Here is an 18,283-nt window from a genome sequence, read left to right on the forward strand (position 1 = left end):
ATGGCATCGAAATCCTTAGAGAGATCCATGCAGGGGATTGCGGGCATCATGCCGCCCCGAGATCCCTCGTTGCAAAAGCTTTCCAGCAAGGTTTTTACTGGCTCACGGCTAAATAAGATGCTGAGAAAATAGTGAAAACCTTTTGAGGTTGTCAGTACTATGCTACTTGATACGTCCCCGACGTATCCATAATTTCTGTCGTTCCATGCTTGTTTTATGACAATACTTACATGTTTTGCTTGCACTTTATGATGATTTCATGCATTTTCCGGAACTAACCTATTAACGAGATGCCACGAGTGCCGGTTCTGTTTTCTGCTGTTTTTGGTTCCGAGAAAGGCTGTTCGGGCAATATTCTCGGAATTGGACGAAATCAACGCCAAACCTCCTATTTTTCCCGGAAGGCTCCGAACACCGAAGAAGAGTCGGAGAGGGGCCGGGGGGCCACCACACCACATGGCGGCGCGGGCCGGACCACGGCCGCGCCGGCCTAGGGTGTGGCGCCCCCAGGTGCCCCCTGCGCCGCCTCTTCGCCTATAAAATCCCTTTCGACCTAAAAACGCAGTACCAATTGACGAAACTCCAGAAAGACTCCAGGGGCGCCGCCGCCATCGCGAAACTCCAATTCGGGGGACAGAACTCTGTTTCGGCACCCTGCCGGGACGGGGAATTGCCCCGGAGCCATCTCCACCGCCGTCTTCACCGCCATCTTCACCGCCATCGCTGCCTCCATGATGAGGAGGGAGTAATCCACCCCCGAGGCTGAGGGCTCTGCTGTAGCTATGTGGTTAATCTCTCTCCTATGTACCTCAATACAATAATCTCATGAGCTGCTTTACATGATTGAGATTCATATGAGTTTTGTATCACTACTATTCTATGTGCTACTCTAGTGATGTTATTAAAGTAGTTTTATTCCTCCTGCACGGTGTAATGGTGACAGTGTGTGCATCCGTGTTAGTACTTGGCGTAGGCTATGATTATGATCTCTTGTAGATTATGAAGTTAACTATTGCTATGATGGTATTGATGTGTACTATTCCTCCTACATAAGCATGAAGGTGACAGTGTGTGCATGCTATGTTAGTACTTGGTTAGTCGAATTGATCTTTCATGCACTCTAAGGTTATTTAAATATGAACATTGAATTGTGGAGCTTGTTAACTCCGGCATTGAGGGTTCGTGTAATCCTACGCAATGTGTTCATCATCCAACAAGAGTGTAGAGTATGCATTTATCTATTCTGTTATGTGATCAATGTTGAGAGTGTCCACTAGTGAAAGTGTAATCCCTAGGCCTTGTTCCTAAATATCGCTATCGCTGCTTGTTTACTCGTTTTCTTGCGTTACTACTGCTGCAATACTACCACCATCAACTACACGCCAGCAAGCTATTTTCTGGCACCGTTGCTACTGCTTATTCATACCACCTGTATTTCACTATCTCTTCGATGAACTAGTGCACCTATTAGGTGTGTTGGGGACACAAGAGACTTCTTGCTTTGTGGTTGCAGGGTTGCATGAGAGGGATATCTTTGACCTCTTCCTCCCTGAGTTCGATAAACCTTGGGTGATTCACTTAAGGGAAACTTGCCGGCTGTTCTACAAACCTCTCGCTCTTGGAGGCCCAACACCGTCTACGAGAAAAGGAGGGGGCGTAGACATCAAGCTATTTTACGGCGCCGTTGCCGGGGAGGAAAGGTAAAAGGTACTCACACTCCGGACCTCGGCTACCAAGCTATTTTCCGCCGTTGTAAGTACTCGAAGCTATTTCCTTTAGATTCTGCAATTGCATCTTTTTGTTTCTTGTTTACACTAGTTAGGCATAATGGAAAACAACAAAAAAATTGGTGAGCTTTTTAATCTTTTTCCTGATTTAGAATTGTTTGATGCGAAAATTTAAAAACCTATGGAACCTTATTTGCATGCTAGTAGCGATGTTATTAGTATGAATGCAATTACTGCTAATACTATGGAAAAGTCTAAGCTTGGGGAAGCTAGTTTATATAAAAATAATCTTTTTTGCTCCTCAGCTTTGGAAGAAATATTTTGGTCTGATAATGCTTTATCTCCCATATGCGATAACTCTAATGATGCTTCTGATATTTTAAATCCACCTGCTGAAAGTATTCCGTATAAAATACCTATGAAAATTATTGAACGTGTTATGGACAACCACTATAAAGGGGATGGAACTGTCCATCCTAGAGATCATTTACTTGTTTTTGCACGAATTATGCGGGTTATTCAAGTGTGCAGGTATCTCTATGGATGAAGTGAAGAAGAAGCTATTCTCCATTTCGCTGTCTGGTAAAGCGGCGCATTGGTATAAATTGTTGGAGAATAGTCATTCTCTTGGTTGGGAGGAAATTGCATCTCTCTTCTATTCTAAATTTTATCCTCCTCATGAAGTGCATATTGATAGGAATTATATTTATAACTTTTATCCTCGTAATGGAGAGAGTATTTCTCAAGCGTGGGGGAGATTGAAATCACTAATGCTCAAATGTCCCATTCATGAGCTCCCCGTAATGTTATTGTTAACAATTTTTATGCGAGGCTTTCGGGACAACATAAGGACTATCTGGACGCATGTTCGGAGGGATCTTTCACAAGCAAGGAGGTTGAAGCTAGGTGGGATCTTCTTGATCGGATTGAGGACAACGCTGAAGGATGGGAGAACGACAAAGGTAAAGAGTCAGGTATAAATTATGATTATGAATGCATTGAAGCTTTTATGGATACCGATAAATTTCGAAATATGAGTGCTACTTATGGTCTTGACTCTCAAGTTGCTGCAAATCTTTATAAAGCCTTTGCTTCTCATTTTGAATTACCTAAAACTAATTTTGATAAATATCATGAACCTTTTAAAGAGGCTTGCATGAAGAATGAAATTGTTGTTAATTATTGCAATAAGCATACTCAAACTCCTAAGAATGCTATTTCCTATAAGCATGTTAATTTTTGTGGAATACATAGACCTTGTGGAATTAATCAAGTCAAAGATGAATATTGCATCCATCATATTAATGAAAAAACTAGAAAGTGGCTTAGGGCTCTAGATGATCTTGGTAAAAAGGTTTGTGCCCTCTATCCTTTTATTTGTGAAGTTTGCCATGAATTGGGTCATTTTAATTTTCAATGCTCCTCCAATGATAATTTGAACCCAATGAGTGCTGCAAATTTGTATTGTGATGATGAAATTACTCCTAATCAGCATGATGAACTTACTTTATTTTTGGGGTGTGAAGAACTGTCGAGAAAAATCTCTTTGTTACATATGAGTGATCTTGATATTGATGATGTCCTGCATGGGTGTTTTTCTTATTGCATTGATAATAGCCATACAAATACTTACATACAAAATATTTTAGAAGATGACACCTTGCCAAAATATGATAGAACCGCTGTGTGTTTTCAACTAATTAATGAAAAGGAGGGATCCTCCCAAGTTTCTTCTATTGTTTCTGAAAGTAAATCAGGTTATGCGGACAAGCCACCCTTCAAGCCTCTTCCTCCTAAAGAAGGGAACGAGGAGAAGGAAGAGAAGAAGAAGAAAAAAGGAACGAAGAAGAAGAGGAAGAAGAAGGAGAATAAAAAGAAAGAGGTAACGTCGTATCCCCGCGTGAATGAGATAACGCTAGGTAACCGTAAGTATGTTGCTCCTAATGATTATTGTGATAATGAATCTGAATACGATGATCTTCCTATGCCCTTTACATACATTAGCAATCATGATTTGAATGAGCACACTACTTTTGATATTGCAAATCTCCGGGAAACTAATTCGAAAATGATGATGACAATAATTGCCATAGTGTCAGTGCTATCCATGCTTCCTCCCATAATGATATAGAAAGCTCTAAGCTTGGGGAAGAGGTGTTTGAAAATCCTTTTGCTACTGGTCATTATGTTCTTGATACATCTCCTTCTAATAACAATGATGGTATGGACACAGATAAACCGATCGTGAAAGATAACTATTATATTTCTTATGATGACACCGTGCCTCCGATCTTTGATGATTATTATAAAGAATGCTATGATATAGGTTATAACTATCCTTATGAAACTTGTCATAGTCATGATTGGATTACCAAAAACAATTCCCTTAATATGCAACTTGTTTACCATGTTCAAATTCTTGATAATAATCTTGCTCCAATTACTATTAATGAGAATAACTTTTCTTATGCCAAATTTAATGATACTTCTATGCATATGAACCATGATAAGAATGTTTTAAGTGATGGGTATATTGTGGATTTCATCAATGATGCTACTGAAAGTTATTATGAGAGAGGGAAATATGGTTATATGCATCTTAATAATATTAAGTTTCCCCTCTTTATGTTGAGAATCTTGAAGTTACTCGTGTTTTATCCTCTTATGCTTGTCACTTTGTTCTTCATGAATTCATTTGTGTACAAGATTCCTCTTCATAGGAAGCATGTTAGACTTAAATTTGTTTTGAATTTGCCTCTTGAAGCTCTCTTTTGCTTCGAATACTATTTCCTGCGAGTGGATCATTAAAACTGCTGAGCCCATCTTAATGGCTATAAAGAAAGAACTTCTTGAGAGATAACCCATGTGTTATTTTGCTACAGTACTTTGTTTTATATTTGTGTCTTGGAAGTTGTTTACTACTGTAGCAACCTCTCCTTATCTTAGTTTTGTGTTTTGTTGTGCCAAGTGAAGCCTCTAATCGAAGGTTGATACTAGATTTGGATTTCTGCGCAGAAACAGATTTCTATCTGTCATGAATCTGGGCTGTTTTCTCTGTAGAAAAATCATAAAAATATGCAAATTTACGTGCGTGTTCCTCAGATATGTACGCAACTTTCATTAGTTTTGAGTTTTCTGATCTGAGTAACGGAAGTATTTATTAAAAATTCATCTTTACGGACTGTTCTGTTTTGACAGATTCTGCCTTTTATTTCGCATTGCTTCTTTCGCTGTGTTGGGTGGATTTCTTTGTTCCATTACCTTCCAGTAGCTTTGAGCAATGTCCAGAAGTATTAAGAATGATTGTGTCACCTCTGAACATGTGAGTTTTTGATTATGTACTAGCCCCTCTAATGAAGTTTATGAGAAGTTTGGTGTGAAGGAAGTTTTCAAGGGTCAAGAGAGGAGGATGATATACTATGATCAAGAAGAGTGAAAGCTCTAAGCTTGGGGATGCCCCGGTGGTTCACCCCTGCATATTCTAAGAAGACTCAAGCGTCTAAGCTTGGGGATGCCCAAGGCATCCCCTTCTTCATCGACAACATTATCAGGTTCCTCCCCTGAAACTATATTTTTATTCGGTCACATCTTATGTGCTTTTCTTGGAGCGTCAGTATGTTTCTTGTTTTTGTTTTTGTTTGAATAAATGCTTGTGTGGGAGAGAGACATGCTCCGCTGGTTCGTATGAACACATGTGTTCTTAGCCCATAATATTCATGGCGAAGGTTGAAACTGCTTCGTTAATTATTATATGGTTGGAATTGGAAAATGCTACATGTAGTAATTGGTATGATGTCTTGAATAACTTGATATTTGGCAATTGTTGTGCTCTTGTTTAAGCTCTTGCATCATATACTTTGCACCTATTAGTGAAGAAATACATAGAGCTTGTTAAAATTTGGTTTGCATGAGTGGTTTCTCTAGAGTCTAGATATTTTCTAGTGAGGTGTTTGAACAACAAGGAAGACGATGTATAGTCTTATAATGCTTGTAATATGTCTTTTATGTGAGTTTTGCTGTACTAGTTCGTGCTTGTGTTTGCTTCAAACAACCTTGCTAGCCTAAACCTTGTATCGAGAGGGAATACTTCTCATGCATCCAAATCCTTGAGCCAAACAACACTATGCCATTTGTGTCCACCATACCTACCTACTACATGGTATTTCCCGCCATTCCAAAGTAAATTGCTTGAGTGCTACCTTTAAACAATTCAAAATTTATCACCTCTGATTTGTGTCAATGTTTTATAGCTCATGAGGAAGTATGTGGTGTTTATCTTTCAATCTTGTTGGGCAACTTTCACCAATGGACTAGTGGCTTCATCCGCTTATCCAATAATTTTGCAAAAAGAGTCGGCAATGGGATTCCCAGTTCCAAATTAATTAACAAAAATAGACACTCCTCCATGGTATGTGATTGTTGGACGGCACCCGAAGGATTCGGTTAGCCATGGCTTGTGTAAGCAAAGGTTGGGAGGAGTGTCATCATAATAAAACTAAAATAAAAGGCACTCCTTCATGGTATGAGATTGTTGGCAGGCACCCGAGGATTCGGTTAGCCATGGTTTGTGAAAGAAAGGTTGGAAGGAGTGCCACCCAAAAATAAAATAAAATGGGAGCCGCTCTTTGAAGGTTTGTCCGGCAAGGGGTTAGAGTACCCGCTACCATTCGTTGACAACAACATACACCTCTCAAAACTTTATTTTTATGCTCTCTTTATGTTTTCAAAATAAAAGCTCTAGCACAAATATAGCAATCGATGCTTTCCTCTTTGAAGGACCATTCTTTTACTTTTATTGTTGAGTCAGTTCACCTATCTCTCTCTACCTCAAGAAGCAAACATTTGTGTGAACTGTGCATTGATTCTTACATACTTGCTTATTGCATTTGTTATATTGCTTTGCATTGACAACTATCCATGAGATATACATGTTACAAGTTGAAAGCAACCGCTGAAACTTAATCTTCCATTGTGTCGCTTCAATGTCTCTACTATGAATTTATTGCTTTATGAGTTAACCCTTATGCAAGACTTATTGATGCTTGTCTTGAAAGTACTATTCATGAAAAGTCTTTGCTATATGATTCAATTGTTTACTCATTGCATTTACGTTGTTTCTAATCGCTGCATTCACTACATATGCTTTACAAATAGTATGATCAAGGTTATGATGGCATGTCACTCCAGAAATTATCTTTGTTATCGTTTTACCTGCTCGGGACGAGCAGAACTAAGCTTGGGGATGCTGATACGTCCCCGACGTATCCATAATTTCTGTCGTTCCATGCTTGTTTTATGACAATACTTACATGTTTTGCTTGCACTTTATGATGATTTCATGCATTTTCCGGAACTAACCTATTAACGAGATGCCACAGGTGCTAGTTCTGTTTTCTGCTGTTTTTGGTTCCAGAAAGGCTGTTCGGGCAATATTCTCGAATTGGACGAAATCAACGCCAAACCTCCTATTTTTCCCGGAAGGCTCCGAACACCGAAGAAGAGTCGGAGAGGGGCCGAGGGGCCACCACACCACATGGCGGCGCGGGCCGGACCCGCGCGCGCCGGCCTAGGGTGTGGCGCCCCCGTGTGCCCCCCGTGCCGCCTCTTCGCCTATAAAATCCCTTTCGACCTAAAAACGCGAGTACCAATTGACGAAACTCCGAGAAAGACTCCGGGGCGCCGCCGCCATCGCGAAACTCCAATTCGGGGGACAGAACTCTGTTTCGGCACCTCGCCGGGACGGGGAATTGCCCCCGGAGCCATCTCCACCGCCGTCTTCACCGCCATCTTCACCGCCATCGCTGCCTCCATGATGAGGAGGGAGTAATCCACCCCCGAGGCTGAGGGCTCCGCTGTAGCTATGTGGTTAATCTCTCTCCTATGTACCTCAATACAATAATCTCATGAGCTGCTTTACATGATTGAGATTCATATGAGTTTTGTATCACTACTATTCTATGTGCTACTCTAGTGATGTTATTAAAGTAGTTCTATTCCTCCTGCACGGTGTAATGGTGACAGTGTGTGCATCCGTGTTAGTACTTGGCGTAGGCTATGATTATGATCTCTTGTAGATTATGAAGTTAACTATTGCTATGATGGTATTGATGTGTACTATTCCTCCTACATAAGCATGAAGGTGACAGTGTGCATGCTATGTTAGTACTTGGTTAGTCGAATTGATCTTTCATGCACTCTAAGGTTATTTAAATATGAACATTGAATTGTGGAGCTTGTTAACTCCGGCATTGAGGGTTCGTGTAATCCTACGCAATGTGTTCATCATCCAACAAGAGTGTAGAGTATGCATTTATCTATTCTGTTATGTGATCAATGTTGAGAGTGTCCACTAGTGAAAGTGTAATCCCTAGGCCTTGTTCCTAAATACTGCTATCACTGCTTGTTTACTGTTTTACTGCGTTACTACTGCTGCAATACTACCACCATCAACTACACGCCAGCAAGCTATTTTCTGGCACCGTTGCTACTGCTTATTCATACCACCTGTATTTCACTATCTCTTCGCCGAACTAGTGCACCTATTAGGTGTGTTGGGGACACAAGAGACTTCTTGCTTTGTGGTTGCAGGGTTGCATGAGAGGGATATCTTTGACCTCTTCCTCCCTGAGTTCGATAAACCTTGGGTGATCCACTTAAGGGAAACTTGCTGCTGTTCTACAAACCTCTGCTCTTGGAGGCCCAACACTGTCTACAGGAAAAGGAGGGGGCGTAGACATCACTACTCAAACAAACGCTCCAGCTCAGGAGCTGAAGACCATCCCTATCACTTTGTCGTTCGCGGTCTGGGGGCTCGATATGGTCGGAAAATTAAAGAAATCGTCTCTTGGCATTTTTGAGTACCTCTTGGTTGCTATTGACAAGTTCAGTATATGGATCGAGGCAAAGCCAGTGAGAAAAGCCGATGGTGCTACGTCACTAAAATTCGTTTGAAGCCTCGTAGTGAGATATGGGATCCCAGATAGCATAATCACAGACAACGACACGAACTTCGCTCAGGGAGAACTCAAGGATTATTGCAATGACGTAGAGATCCGGCTTGACCTTGCATCTATGGCTCATCCACAGTTCAATGGACAGGTCGAGCGAGCCAATGGCCTCATACTAGCCAGAGTCAAACCTCGCCTTGAAGAACCGCTGCGCCGTGCAGCCGGAGCCTACGCTAAGGAGTTAGATTCTTTTCTGTGGATTTTACGAACTACCCCTAACAGGTCAACTGGATTTACACCATTCTTTCTAGTATACGGATCTGAAGTTGTGCTCCCCTCCGACATCATCCACGATTCCCCAGGAGTTTCCGCCTACAATGAAGAAACTGCTGACGAGGCTCGACAATTATCTATGGACTTGATCGAAGAATCTCGGAATTTAGCTGACCAACGTTCCACCATTTACCAGCAGAAACTCCGACGCTATCATAGTCGTCGAGTTCGGAACCGCTCGTTTAAGGAAGGTGACTTGGTCCTCCGCCTTCGGCAGGTGAAATAGCATAAGTTGCAATCTCCTTGGAAAGGACCTTTCATCGTCAGCAAACGCAAGCGAGAGGATCCGGATGACATATACGATGAAACAGATCGTCCTTGGAATATAGCACAGCTACATTGTTTCCACACTTAGCATTTTTTCGCATTACATACTTTGTAATAGTGTTGATACATGATCAATAAAATAAAGCATATGGTTCACTCTTTGAGTCTTTTACCTTCTTTAGTTGTTCATTTTTGGATCATGTTTATTTTTCTGACTAAAACCGCAGAGCTGGATGTTTCCGCCTAGGCGTGTATGAAAGTTGTGATTTTTCAAAATAATCCTTAGGACGTGAGCTTAAGTTTTCTGGTGGATGAGTTTTTTTTGCGAACTTATGGATTACTGGGAGCGATTTCTGGCACCTCAGTTGGGGAGTTGTTTCCACGGTTATTGACGGATTGCCATTGGGCTTCATCGCCGTCAGCTAGTATTTTCCGGCTAAAGGTCTTCCGGCTCATGGAAGGTCAAATAAGCAAGCCGGAAAACTTAGAAACTAGCACTTGCTTTTAACAAACGAAACATGCATATAATGTCAAGCAGATAGCAGGATAAGTTTTTTCCGCCCATGCACTCGTTTCGTCCTAGCTACTTAAAAATATTTAAGTTATATTACAAACCCTCGATGGGGCCAAAATGACGTAGTGTTTATGATTTTCCCGCAGGAACAAGTTTTCACTTCTCCTTGGTCGGAGAAGAATGACCCTCATCGTCATCTTGTGCTTTGGTCTTCTCCGCTTCCTTAGCCCGAGAAGAAACCACATCATCATCGCTATCTTCAGCCTCCTTCGCTGGAGAAGAAGCGCCTTTATCATTGCCTTTGGACTTGTTATTCTCAGCATCCGGCTGGTCTGGCCTCCGCTTTGCGCTCCTTCTCCAGCTCCGCCTCGAGAGGTTCATCAGCAGGAAGCACAACCTTGTCGTAGAATTCGTCGTGTCGGATGCGCCGTGCGATCCTGGTGTCATAACCATTGCACGCATCCAAGAGCGCATCTGCATCAACATCCGGTGGAATGCCAGCAGTGGTCACGTCGATGTCTAGTTCCGGAGCACGAGCGAGGCACATCGCCAGGGACATTTGAGCGGCGCCTCTGGCGGAAGAGGATTGGAGGTCAGCAACAAGCTCCGGCAGGACATCCATTCTCTGGATAAGTCAGCGGACATCGCAGGTGCGGCTCTCTTTGATCGCCAAGTTATGGTAGATCTTGCGGCAAGTGGAGATTAGGTCCCCGCAGTCGTCTTCGGCAAGTTTGATCAAGTCATCGCGCGGAAACATCTCGCGTCAGGCTTAATCGTATCCAAGTGGCTCTATACAAGTTGAACAAAGTTAGACGTCCTTCAGGGTTACGAAGTACTTATTTGGTTTTGGGGTTCCGGATACTTACCCATGATGTCGGAGTTGAGAAGGTCCCAACCGTGCTCCGCCGTCCTCATGTAGGTCTAAAGGTGTTGGACATTCACTTGGAGGATCTTGAGAGTAGCACTATCCTTCCTCTGCTTCTCCACCAGATCAGCTTTCTCTCGGATAAACTGGGAGTTCTTTTCGGTCAACTGCTTCTCAGCAAGTTCCCGCTTTTCCTCCGCCTCCTTCAGCTTAGACTCCAGGTCTTTATGGGCGGAGCACAGGGATTCCAACTCTGAGGATGCAGTTGCCAGGGAAGTAGAAGCACCTATTCAAATAAACAAAGTAAGTTCAAAGTCGGAAATTTGGAATAATGACAGTTTGGTCAGAGACATACCTTGGGCTTCTGCCAGCAGTTTTTCCAGCTCCGCAATATTTTCTTTGGCATCGTGAATTTGATCCGCCTGCCCAAGGGTAGCGTGGCACTTCAGAGAGATGTTCTTGTGGAGCTCGTAGTGCAGCGCTTGTTGTTCCTGCGACAATGCAAAGTAAAGGATAAGGTCCGATTGCACATAGTTAAGTGTAGATCTTTTCGAAGCATCATTGCCGGAAATTTTCCACCATGGCGCTTGGGGGCTACCACGACACTTTAAAATTTCTCAGGTTAGTTCACTCAAAGTATGAAAGTGCAAGTTATTGTCAAGTTTCCACCTAGATACTTGGGGGCTATACTGGGAAGATTGGTTTACATTGCGTTTGACGAGGAGTTGGTCGAAGAACTTAGAGATCTCCCTTTTGTGATTTTGAATCTCGGAAGATTCAACATCAGCTTTACACCATGCATTGTTTAGCATGGAGTTCAGTAGGTCTTCTTCGAGCTCCCACTTCTCCGCTTCCGTAAGTTTGTTGAAAAACTTATGGGAATACGCCTTGGGAGTAGCGTAGAGATCGGAGGGATCGCCAAATTTAGTCGGAAATGCGATGACCTCCTTAGCCGAAGCTTCAGCCTTATCTGCAGAGGTGACTCCGCCTCCTCTGGACCTTTGTCTTGGGACCCCTCCGGCGCAGCTCGCTTTGTTCCGGAGCAGCTTTCGCCTTTTTTCTCGCTGCTCACCGGAATGATTTCCACCTGAGTGTCGGCGGCGGGATCAGTGGCGGGGTGAGCCTCAAGCGGAGTAGGTTGGGGAGGTGGGTTGGAGGCACTTGGTGGAGCTGGGGTGGTGGGGCCAACGGCCGGAGACATCTTCAAAAACTGGTTATATGCTTCTGGGTGCTAGCCCGCGAAGCGGTGACCTTCTGGTTCCTGCACCAAGTAAAGAAAAACATATAAGCAATAAAACTTTAACCTCACAACTAGGAGATTGTGTTTCGGAGCGCTTACGTGGCTCCGGGAAGCAGCGGGCGAGATCCTCTTCTGGCTGTGGACAAGATATGGTCACGCTCCGCCTTCTTGGAGTCGAGGCATTGGGGAGCTTTGGTCCAAGCCTTCTTGGCGGAGGCCTCGCCGCTGGTTCCGGCATCGGTGCCAGAAACCTTGGCGCGGGGACGTTTTGGAACGCGTGGAGCAGCTTTCTTCTTTGGAGCTTGTTCTTCCTCCTCGTCCTCCGGATCCTCCTCCACCATTCCGGCGTCAACAGGTAGACGGAACACATCTCTGAAACTATCCTCCTCCAAAGAATTGAGCTGATAGAGGAAACGTTGAGGAAGTTAGAACATTTCAAGTAAAAAGAAGCTAAAAGACTAAGTGAGAAAATGCACCAGAGGGCACTTGTTGTTGATGAACATATCTTTGTTGATATCTGGGACCTCCTGGCCCCAGGTGAACTTCACGAGTGTCCGGATCCTATTGTTCAGAGAATCCATCGGAAGGTTTTCCTTGGTCACCCGCAGTTGGTTGTCGACTCCAGAGTATTCGCAGATTAGCAGCTTATTGTATTTGAGCGGCTGGATCCGGCGGGTGAACCAGCTCAAGGTCAAGTCCATTCCGGTTAAACCATCATGGACGAGCCAAGAGATCCTTCGCGCCATCTTGTCCAGCTCCGTGTAATGGGCGAGAGCGGGAAGAGGCTCCAGCTGGCGAGTTCCTCCGGAGCTTTGTTGGCAAAGGAGGGGAGACCATCATGGACGCCCGGAACTGGGATATTCTTCACGTAAAACCATCCGGCGTTCCAGTACTGAACGGATTCATGGGAGGCAAGAGCTGGATAGACCCTCTTGGTGCGGAGCACAAACGTCATGATTCCGCAGTTACCATGGCTTTGTCCTTGGTCTCCTTCTTGACTCGATAAAAGAATTGCCAGAGGCGGATATCAGGACGAACTCCGAGATGACCCTCGCAGAGAGTCGTGAAGTTGGAGAGGAGAAGAAAGGAGTTTGGGCATATGTTACGAGGCTGGAGGCCATAAGTGTTAAGCACTGACAGGAAGAACTCGGAAGGTGGAAGAGAGATAGAGACTGCGCTCCACCCAGGCCTTGGTGAAAACTCGTTCGTCAGGTTCCAGGGTCGGAGTGCTGGAGTCCTTGTTGAAACTCCACGTATCCGGAGCGATGAGACCTTCCTTTTCGAAGGCTCTTAGTTCCGACTCTGTCACTTTGCTGGGCCACCATTGACCCTTCTCCTCCTCATGGTTCCGAGCCTTCGACCCTTTCTTCTGCTCCGCCTCCAGGACTTTAGCAGCCATTCTAGCTTGTCCTTCTAATTCCGCTTGGAGTTCTTCAGCTGTTGGGATCCGACCAAGGATGTTGCTGGACGAGGCGGAATAAGGTTGAGCTAGCCTAATATCGGAAATATTGGGCGGAAGGAATGCTAAAGGCTCAACGAATGTTGGTTCTGTTGGGTTTGGCGGTGGACTATTCAGAGAGCTATCATTGAACCTAGGGGAGCTAATGGACATTTTTCCGGGTGCATGCATATGGTAAAACGCTTAGGAAGTCGACTCCTCGCTAAGTCTATCTTCTACAAGGCCGATGAACTTACCGGCAATGGCGTGGCAGTTCCCCGTTACGCCGGCGAGGAAGACGGTCTCGGACTTGACGCGTAGGGCTCCGGCGAGACCACGAATCGGCGGTGGAGACGAAACGCCGATCAACCGCGAGCAACTCGGGACGAGGGAGGTCCTGGAGCGGCGGCGCTTGAAGCTTTCTGGGGAAGAGTTCGCCGAAAGTGAGATTTGATCGACGGCATTGGCGCGAGGAAGAAGACGAAGTGGTGATCATGGTGGAAAAGTGAGAATGACCGCACACGTAGGGTATTTATAGGCCGCGCGTGGAGATTCGTGAGGCGGTCCTGCGGTGGGAACGGAATAGTCGCACCATTGGATGATTGCCAAGTGTCCTAGGTCAGAAGTTGTGAAATGGACGCAGTGGTGACCTAACTGCACGTCTCCGAAATTTCCGGTTCAAGTTCGCAGATCAGAAAATTTAGCGCGGGAAAATGGAGAGTTATGCGCGATGTGGGCGTGAAATCTTCTAAGTTACCGTTACAGAAGAACAAATGACTTCCGGTTGAATGAAATCGGAAACGATGAAGTTTTGGAAGCTCTTCGAAATTCTCTTCGGATCTGAATAGAGGAAGGCGGAAGAATGACGAATCTTGAAGAACTTCGGGGGCTACTGTTGTGGGTATACTTTATGGGTGTATCAATGACGTGGTCTAGATCCGACAAGTCCGGGTGGCCCACATATGGTGATGGTGGCATATGGCCCATCGGGCAGCCCAATCGTTGTTGATAGAAGATGGATGAAGTCCAGCCCAGGAACAGGAGCCAGATCTGAACCGACCTATGCGGGAAGTTGAATCTGTGAAGGCCCATGAAGTATCCGGATCCAATACGGAGCATAAGAAAAGGTGGATCCTTGACGTGCATGGCAATGTGATATTCCGTAGTTAGGCATCTTGTATTCCGGCTAGGACTCTCCGGGTAAATCTTAGATCCGAGCGTCTTTATAAGCCAGATCCCGGGAGCCCTAGGGGGACAACCACAACTCATTGTAACAACGCGAAGCGCCCAGATAGTTCCAGACAAGCAGCAGTAGGCCCTGTCATTGTGCAGGTGTTCCGAAGCTGGGTAGATCGCGTACCACCGTTCCAAGGACTCGCCGCCCGATGCCCCCTACTTCTTCTCCCCCTCGTGAGGATCCCTCCTCCGAGCTACCATTGAATAGGTAACGATATAGATTGTTCAGTACATGGAGCCTGAACCATAAGTGATGCACTTAAAAAAAATAGTTTAGAATACATGACAAGAATGATCAGGTATGGCATGTTTAATGTGAGTAGGGCTATGGTCAGAACCAGAGGGTACAACTGGTGATCTCTTTTTCAAGGATACGTCCTGGGAGACGTATCTGTTTCATAGAAGAAGGGCCAGAAGGCCAATGTACAACACACTTCTGGCACAGCCGCCAGAGAGTGCAACACCACACTGCCCTCAGGAAGGCAACACACACCCACTACGCAACTACTCGCGACATCTCCATTTTCCCTCGTCTACAAGACTACCCCTGAACAGGCCAGCCACACGCCACAACTCCGCTTCTTTTGAGATCCGAGAGACGACCACGTTCAAAGATGGGATGGCGCCTTCAAAGACGATGTCGTTCCTGTGATGCCACAAGCACCAGCAAAGAAGGGTGACAGCTGTCTAGAGATCTCGATCCTTACTCGGACCACCTTGCTTCGATTGGAGCCAGGGAACGAAACTTGTGTCAGCCTGTGGCATCAAATGGATCTTGCCCCACCAACCCAGACACTTCGCCCAGACCTTCCTAGACAGGACGCATCCAAGCAGAAGGTGATCAAGCGTCTCATCCTCTTGGTCGCAGAACGGGCAGTTTGCCGGGTGTGGGAGGCCACACCTACTCTACCTGTCCGCCGTCCAGCACCTGTTCTTGGCTGCCAGCCACAGTAATACCCTGCAATTTGGCGGAGCTCTGGACCGCCAAATCTGAACCGCCCTAGCCATCTCCACTCTAGCTCCGAACATCGCACGATAACAGGATCACGCCGAGTAACGGTGGTCATGCTCCCATCTCCATCAGAAAGCATCCTCCACGCCCTCAGCAAGGGCAATGCCCGTCAGATGATCTGCCAGCTGGAAGAGCTCTCCGATAGCCACTGCGCTCAGATCCGAAGGAATGTCGTCTAACCAGCTCCCTGCCAAGCCCTCGCGGACCCTTCTCTGTCTGAGGGCGCGCCTCGGCACCGCCTCAAATAGGGTCGGTGCTAACTCACAGATCCGCCCCTCCGGAAGCCAGTTATCCGTCCAGAAGAAAGTACTCGCCCCATCTCCCAACACTGAATAGGTAGCCCCCTCAAAGAGCTGTTTCGCCATCTTGGGCACCTGAATGTTAAGCTCCTTCCACGGCTTGGAATCGTCCATACGCTGCAGCCACAACCATCTGGTCCTCAGAGCCAAGTTCATCATTTTGATATTGGGGATTCCAAGTCCGCCCCATTCCTTAGGCGTGCAAACTTTGTCCCACGCCACTAAACAGTGGCCACCCTTGACGTCCTTCCTTCCCTTCCAGAGGAAACCTCTTAACAGCTGGTGATCTCATCATCCTCTCCTCTGAGGTTGAACACAACGCCAGCGAGCGATGAACCTGTAAGGGGCAGGGGTTGGAACAATCAGAGCACTTAACACATGTCTTGGCATAGTGACTACCATACTGTTTAAGTTCGTTAGCCTCACTTATGAATGTTTTTACAATGTTATAATTTAAAATAGGAACACAATTCACCGTTGTAATTCAGAATAAGAATAAATTTCACTCTTCAGCTCACTACTTCCAGGGCGTGCCGCCGTGCCAGTTCTTGCTAGTATCTGTATATGTAAACATATTTCTTGATAACGGTTGACACTAAAGAAGAGGCTCCTTACTATCCAATAAAAAATTCAGACAATGCCCTCGCATTTGCGAGGGCCACTATACTAGTTTTTATAATATTATGATTTACTTGACGGTAGTACGGGTCATATATACTACACAATTAGAAAGTACAAAATCCCATTCGTGCACAAATTTCTAGCTTATGTAACAGATGGATACATTATGACAGTACATACACCTAACCCAGTGAGACTACAAATTTACAATTGGTACATATAGCATACCCCAAACATGTGTTAGAACCTTGGTAAAGCAGTAGTGTAGAACTAAGCTGCCTAAGAATAAATTCATCTGAAAATCCCACCACAAACAATACCTGAAAACTCCATGAAGCAAGAACAGAACAATGAGAGATAGAGTTAGGTACCAGCCTTCGAGGGTGGTGTAAGCATTGCCTGCGTGCCAATGATGGGGAAGAAATCCATATTTGAATCCTGTTGAGAAAACACGATTTTTTCTTTTGCCGGTAATTTCAAAAGCAAATTCGATCATCCATGTCCCAATCCCGCCGGACACACTCTCTGCTAACCCTTCTAGAATATAGGCCCCCTAGTCTAGTCAGCTAGCAGCCCCTAAAGAAAAGTCAGTAGTCAGCGCACATGGGAGAATATTCCGGCAGTCTAGGCGGAGACTTGGCTTGATCGGAATTCTCGTGCACCTATAAATAAATGTACGCAGCCGATGAACACCCATAAGCCATTATAAGTCTGCAAGAACTTTCCATCATCCATCAGTGTACACTTACCGACTGTCAAAATGGTGGCTGATTGTGTGATCACCAACGAATGCGCCCTGGCGGTGTCAGCCGACCGGATGTGGAAGGAAGGCCTGCGCGGATTTCTTTGTCGCCGTGAATGTGGAGGGTGATGGTGGCCCTGGCAGCGTCACCACCTCGAGGCTCAGCACTGCCGCTGCTGCTGCCTCAGGCGGTAGCTTCGTAAGGGGGCGCGTGGTGGCGCGCGACAACGCGGCGTGGGTGCTTAGGACTGAGGTGCTGGAGAGCGGAAAGGTGAGGAACCAGCTCAAGTTTATGGTGAACGAGGTGAAGTTTGAGGTGGCTGGGGACGACGCCTGTTTGGCCAAGTTCAGGGTGGAGTACGAGAGGATCGACGGCGACGGTGCGCTGGCACCAGAGGACCAAGCGGTGATTGTTGAGGGTTACCTCAGCATCTTAAAGGCAATTGAGGCCTACCTTGTCGCCAACCCTTCCGAGTTTGCCTAATTCAACACAGAAGAGAAAGATGACGGAGATTATGGAGTCATGGTGAAGAATAAAGAAGTATAAGGGGTTTGACTTTTATTTCAAGGTGTGTTTGAGTATTTTGCTTCAACAAATAATATACATTTCTCACAAAAAAATACATGCATATGTATGTGCCTGCATGGTTGGTTTATTGAAGATTTCATATGTATAATACACGTTGTCAGAGATTTTAAATAATTAACATTTATCTCTTTGGAAGTCTAATCCATGGATATTTCAGTGTTCACTGTCATGTCTTAAGGGGTTTGTCAGAGAATTTAAATAATTAACATTTATCTCTTTGGAAGTCTAAGCCACAGATTCATTGATGTTAAAGGCCTTTAGCTATTAGACTAGTTACAATGAAAGTATCATAGGTAGTATCATGCATGTCATGTAGGCAAAAATCTTATGTGACACATCAATTAATGAGGAGAGAGGTGAGAGTAGTATCATAGGTAGATACAGTATCATAGCACGTAAAACTAGAAATTTTAGTGGCAAACACATCATGTACACATATTTGCATTGAGATTC

The 18,283-nt window shown here is 45.1% G+C and overlaps 1 pseudogene; it reads left to right on the forward strand.

The window, feature by feature from the left end:
- Window positions 1-17,259: 17,259 nt before the first annotated feature.
- On the forward strand, window positions 17,260-17,725 carry LOC124686119 (annotated as a pseudogene).
- Window positions 17,726-18,283: the final 558 nt, after the last annotated feature.

The sequence above is a fragment of the Lolium rigidum genome, chromosome 2 (assembly GCF_022539505.1).
Source record: "Lolium rigidum isolate FL_2022 chromosome 2, APGP_CSIRO_Lrig_0.1, whole genome shotgun sequence".
Classification (NCBI taxonomy): Eukaryota; Viridiplantae; Streptophyta; class Magnoliopsida; order Poales; family Poaceae; genus Lolium; species Lolium rigidum.